Source organism: Corvus brachyrhynchos, unplaced genomic scaffold (genome assembly GCF_000691975.1).
Source record: "Corvus brachyrhynchos isolate BGI_N302 unplaced genomic scaffold, ASM69197v1 scaffold90, whole genome shotgun sequence".
In the NCBI taxonomy this organism is placed as follows: Eukaryota; Metazoa; Chordata; class Aves; order Passeriformes; family Corvidae; genus Corvus; species Corvus brachyrhynchos.
Window position 1 is genome coordinate 4,337,951 of NW_008236932.1, and position 5,781 is coordinate 4,343,731.

Consider the following 5,781-nt stretch of genomic DNA (forward strand, 5'->3'; position numbering starts at 1 on the left):
CCGAGCAGCCCCGCGGGTAACCCCGGAGTGCGGCGGTGTCGCTGCACGCTGTCGAACGGCGGGTTAAGTGCCAGAAAAGTAATGCAGCTCCTCGGCTTTTCCAGGCTCAGTTCGCCGACCTCAAACTACGCTCATGTTTGAAGGGAAATTTGTAAACTGGCGGGTTGCGGTGCAGGACCGACCCCAGCCGGGCACAGGAGGGGACAAGGCCCGGCCTCCGGGACTCCCTCACGGTGGGAATGCACCGCAGGCAGATACACTGGGAGATGTATTGCACGCAAGGCCTGCACAGAAACCTGCTTTCACTGATGCCATGTGTTTACGTTTGGCACAGAGATCTCACGTTGAGAGATCTCGTAGTGTAGGATGTTTCATCGTGCTGAAAGGAGCTGAAAGATACACCAAGACCTGTAGAAGCGATCCATGCCAATCTGTCTAATAGCATGTATCCATTACAAAAATTCAGTGATCTATCCACATTTAACAGTGTGGAAGAAGTGTTCATGACTGCAGAATAATTAATAAATAGGAGAAAAATCATAGTCTGGTCTAAGATGTTCCCTGAGCAGATAAAGCAGCAAAATTTGGCTGATAATTTTTTTTTCCAAAAAATTGGCTGCAGCACTAATTAGACGTGATAGAGTAACATGCTGCTGGGGAAAGTGATGTATCACTGTAAGAATGTCACAATCCCTTCAAGCTACAGATAGATATATGAAGATAAACATGCAGGTATGTGGCCAGATAAGACTTGGATGCTGTAAACATTTCACTTGTGTTTAACTTTCCCTGACCATTGAAATCAAAAGGGCAGCACCAATACCTAAAGCTAAGCGAGCAAGTTTTACAGGTGTCACTGCCAGGTGCCACACAGCTGGACAAGCATGAGAGCACAACACTGTGGACGATCATTACAAAAAGAAATGCTGTTTCTCATGGGGAAAAAAATACAGAAAAAAATATCAATCCTTACTATGAATAACTATTTATTGCATAATGTTTGAACCCCAGCAAAGATCAAAAGTCCAAGCCAAGGGCCGGTCCCAAAGTGAGAAAGCACCTGTGAAATGCTCCTCGTTCATTACACTTCAGAAACAACAACCTATTTATCTATCAGGAAAAGGAATCAATACAAATTAGCCAGCTTAAATACATGCATCCCAACTTTCTTTTAGACTATCCAAATCTAAAGTGGAAACTATTGTGATAAAGCAGCAGGCAGGTTCGCGTATCTGCCACACAGCTCAGGAATTGGTTCCCTTCAGTTTTGAAACAGTCTGTATCTCAAAGATTTACACCTACCAAGAGCTCTTCCTCTCTTTTCCCTTAAGCTTCCTGTGTTTCCAACTCAACTCTTTTCCAAAGGAAGCCTGTCAGGGACACCAACACGTAATATTTGGAAACCTGGGGCCATCTTAGTTCTGTGCAAGTACAGATGACCTTCTACTCATTAAAAGTTGGCTTAGTGGGCAGTGAGCCGAGCATAAGGCTGCTGCATCCTTGCAGCAAGGAAGACTGGTGGTGTCCAGGCTGCCTAAACAGCAGGCAGCACAGGCAACAGATTGAGGGCAGGGTTTATCAGTCCCTGCTTGGCATTCATTAAACCTTATCAGAAATCCTGTGTTCGATTGTGGGACGTTTATACTGAGGCTGACAAACTGGACAAAGTTCAGAGGGGGGCACTGAGATGGTTGGTGACCATCTGCAGCAGCAGCTGCATGGCTGAGGGTTTTTGAACCTGGAGCAGATAGCTTCAAGGGCAGTTAATTGCATCGTCCAGTATCCCATAGGGAGGGGGTGGAAAAGATGGAAGTGGGCTTACCACAGCAGACCATAGCAGGAGGACAAGAGACAAAGAACATCAACTGAAACAGGAAATTCCTAATGGATGTTAGGAACAACTTTCCTCCCCCAGAAGATAGTCAAGAGGCAGAACAGATTGCAGAGAGAAGTTGTGTCGTCTTCACCCCTGAAGATTGTCAAGACTATCTGGCACAATCTCACATCTGACCCTCCTTTAAGCAAGAGATTGGACCAGAGATCTCCCTACATCCCTTCCAGCCTGAATGATTCAGTGCTGCTATAGAAGTCATGATGTCTGGTTTTGAGATTATGTAAGTTGACCTCTCAATTGATCTGTATATAAGAATGAACTTCCAAGCTGCAGAGATTCACTTACTGGCCTAGTTTCCTGTGATAGGGCAATATATGCCTCTTTGTTTATTAATTACATTTATCTGTGTTACCTGTTTCTGCTGTGTCATCCTTACTCATTTCATCTGACATAGAATACTTAGAAACATTTTCAAATAACTAACTGGATCAGTAAATACAAAATGCAGGAATATTTGTGCACCTGTGAATACAAGTAAGCTGAAATCTGTTTAGAAAAACTTCAGAAGACATTAGTGGAAGAGCTGTTACATGAAAGGAAAATGACAAACTTGCTGATTATTATGGTGATATTCCTAAATTCTGGCTATGAAAGTCATGTTGAATTTCAGAATTCCAACACCATAGCATACTGTAAAGTCAAGCTGGCTAACTCTTGACACTAGATCGCTTCAATGTAATTTATGATAATAACATGCTTAAAAAACCCCAAAAACAGACAGGGTAAGCGATCTAACCCTAACCGTCTTGATGACTAATGACAGATGTCTCTCTTCCTCTGATGTCAGTGAGTACCAAATCTGCAAAGATTTGTACAGACAGCAATCTAGGTTTAACAGTGATACATATCTTAGGTAGCAGATGCAAACTATGATACTGAGAAATGAGAAGAAGACCAGGTTGGATGGAGCTCTGAGTGATCTGATCTAGTGAAAGGTTCCCTGCCTATGACACGGGGGTTGGAACTGGATGATTTTTAAGGTCCCTTCCAACCCAAACCATTCTATATTCTATGAGAAGAGTTCAAAAATCATAAATCATATCTGAAAATAGAGTAAACTTACTTTAAATGTGTAATCTTAAAAATCTGTACAACTGTCTGGCCTTTGCTGTATTCTCTGTGAGTTCATATCACAGACTAGGGTGAGCTTTTAGCTTCTTCTTCAGCTATGAGACAAACCCATTTCTATTTTTTTTAACATGGAAGATGACCATGTTATGTAGTTGATTTCAAGAACTGGAACTTCAAAAAGATGATAGAACATAGAATTTGAAATTAGACTTAGGAGCAAATTCCTGTACCTTGACTAGAACTAGTCACACAATATGAACAGCAGTCATAAAGAACTCCAAATCTATTGTGCATGAAATGAAACAGGAAAAAAAAGGTATGCCATGCAGCTGACTTCTTGTACGAATTGTTTTCTACACACAAATAGGAACCTCTAAATGTGTCAGCATGTGGTCATCTGGCTCCAACAGCAGGCACAAGAGGTACTGCGAAAAACGGAGGAAGGAAAGTGTCTATTTTTTCTAATACCAGCAGTGAAATAAATAAATGTCTTAATTCTGCTAGGAAATTATGAGTGATTAAAAACATGGTTATGTATCCATGGTGGTGTAATTTTACAACCGTAATATTTTGCTTGATGTATATATTGATAGTTTTCTTTTTGTTAAACATCAACCAAGCTAAAACCATTCAGTACATGAAACATGCAACCAGAATAAAATACACAGTGGAAACCAAAATCAGCGGCAGGCTGAAAAGAGATTGCTATTCATTGCCCACATCTTAACCCAAGTTAACTTGAAAGAACTGGCATGCTCTCCTAGCAAAGTCGTAACTATTTATTATGTTTACATCATCTCAGCTCAGAAGCAGGACGAAACAGAGAGGTATGTGTGTAATACTAACTGGGCAAGAAGACAAATGGTCAGGTTGGGGTTCAAGAGTCTCACCAATTAAGACAAATGTCACCGGTCTCACATGTTTTTTTCCTGAAAAAAATATTTCTATCTCTGTATCACTGAAAACAAAGTCCTGCAGGCTACCTCTTAGGACTGTTTACTAGGATAAACAGGGAGAAGAAGGATCCACGAATGATGCGTAGGAAAACCTACTTTAAAATGTAAAGATAACGCCTATCTTGCACTGCTGTTCTGGAGTGCTACAGTTACTCCAGTAATACCACCCAGGATGTTTTTATAATGGCAGATGGCTTTGTAAGTGCTCAGTGTGAGCCTGAGAAGGACTCTCAGTTGTTTCTTAACACTCTTTTCATAATGCATCTTCATTTTCTTGTCCAGATAATGAGACATAAAATGGCAACAGGGTTTCCAGTTAGTATCAGCAGACTAGGTTCACATTCTATTAATGTACATGTAAAACCCACCTGCTTTTCATCAAGTAGTCTATTTAAAGACTAAATTCTAGGATTCTCAATAGCACACTCCAGACAGTACAAACAATAAGGTAGGCTTGAGGCCACAGAGACACTGGCAGGCTTGGCTGGTTTGACAGGTCAAGGGCAGTAGAAGTTTTCTTTCCTGCTGTCAAACAGCCTCTTCTCAACTGCTTTATCTTTTCCCTACTGTGGTCTACCTTGGCAAGGATAACATTTGTGTCTGCTTGCACATAGGCACACATGAAACTACTATGGAACAAGACCACTCTAGAAGATGCAAAAAAAACCCCCAAAAATCCAATTGTCTTTTAAAAAAGGTCCTGCCTTCCATAAGCTACTAGACCTCATGTCTTGTACTGCAGAGATTGGAGAGGGCAGGCTTTTGACTCGATCATATAAAATCTTATGCACATGCTCAATTAGTCTCTACAGAGATAGAATCAGTTTCAAGTCATGAGCACACAACACCTGCACATTCATGCACACATATTAGATAATGCATGAGCTTTTGCTGCATCAAAAGCCTTCAAAGCTGTCAGGTTTTATGGGGCTGCCATAAACAGGATTGTGGGAACAAAGGACACTTGTGATACAAAGTGGAAGTCTGTGCTAAATGGCTATAAAATGAAAAATCAAAAACCCAATTAAGGAGAAAGACTATAACTATGGATATAGTATCTTACACAATTGGATATAGAAACCCCAATCAGTCTAAAATGTTTAAAGACTCTTTAAAATGTGTTTTATTTGTCTGAAGGGGTTTCTTTGTGACACACACAATAAATAGAGAAAGGGAGTGTTTAGGATGGATATGTATGAGTAGCACTGCCATATGGAAATAAAAACAACATTCTGTAAGATCTTGGTTCAACCCAAGGAAACATCATGCACATACTATTTTCACTTACAGGGGGAAAAAACCCAACATGTTATTCCAACTATTCTACCTCAGCCTGTAGTGAATAGAACTGCCTATTGTCATTCTGAAATACTGCAGTTTATATTCATTCACAATTACAGTGAGTTTAATACATCTTTCATTTATATAATGGGATACACAGCTCCCTCTACTCCAAGATGATGAGAACAGCTCGCCTGAAAAGCATTTTATTACCTCAAGGGACAGCATGGCAAGATTTGTGAGGCAGTGTTCAAGAACAACCTCTTTTTAAACTGAAGATTTTGTAATGGCTTTCCGAAAGACACACTATAAATGCTTTATTATACATATTTTTAATTTGCTTATGCTGAACACAAAGGAGGAATTTCAGGCAAAAGTATTCTGACACATCAGAGATTAGACACAATTCTTTAAAGGCTTACACTTCTTCCTGTTTCTACAACCCAAGGAGGAAATTAATTTATATTGATATGAAACTCCTCCCAAAGCCAAGGGATCATTTGACTTGAGGCATGACCACGTTTTTGTAGAGATGCTTGAAGTTACTACTATGATCCATATGCACCACACTTGTACAGA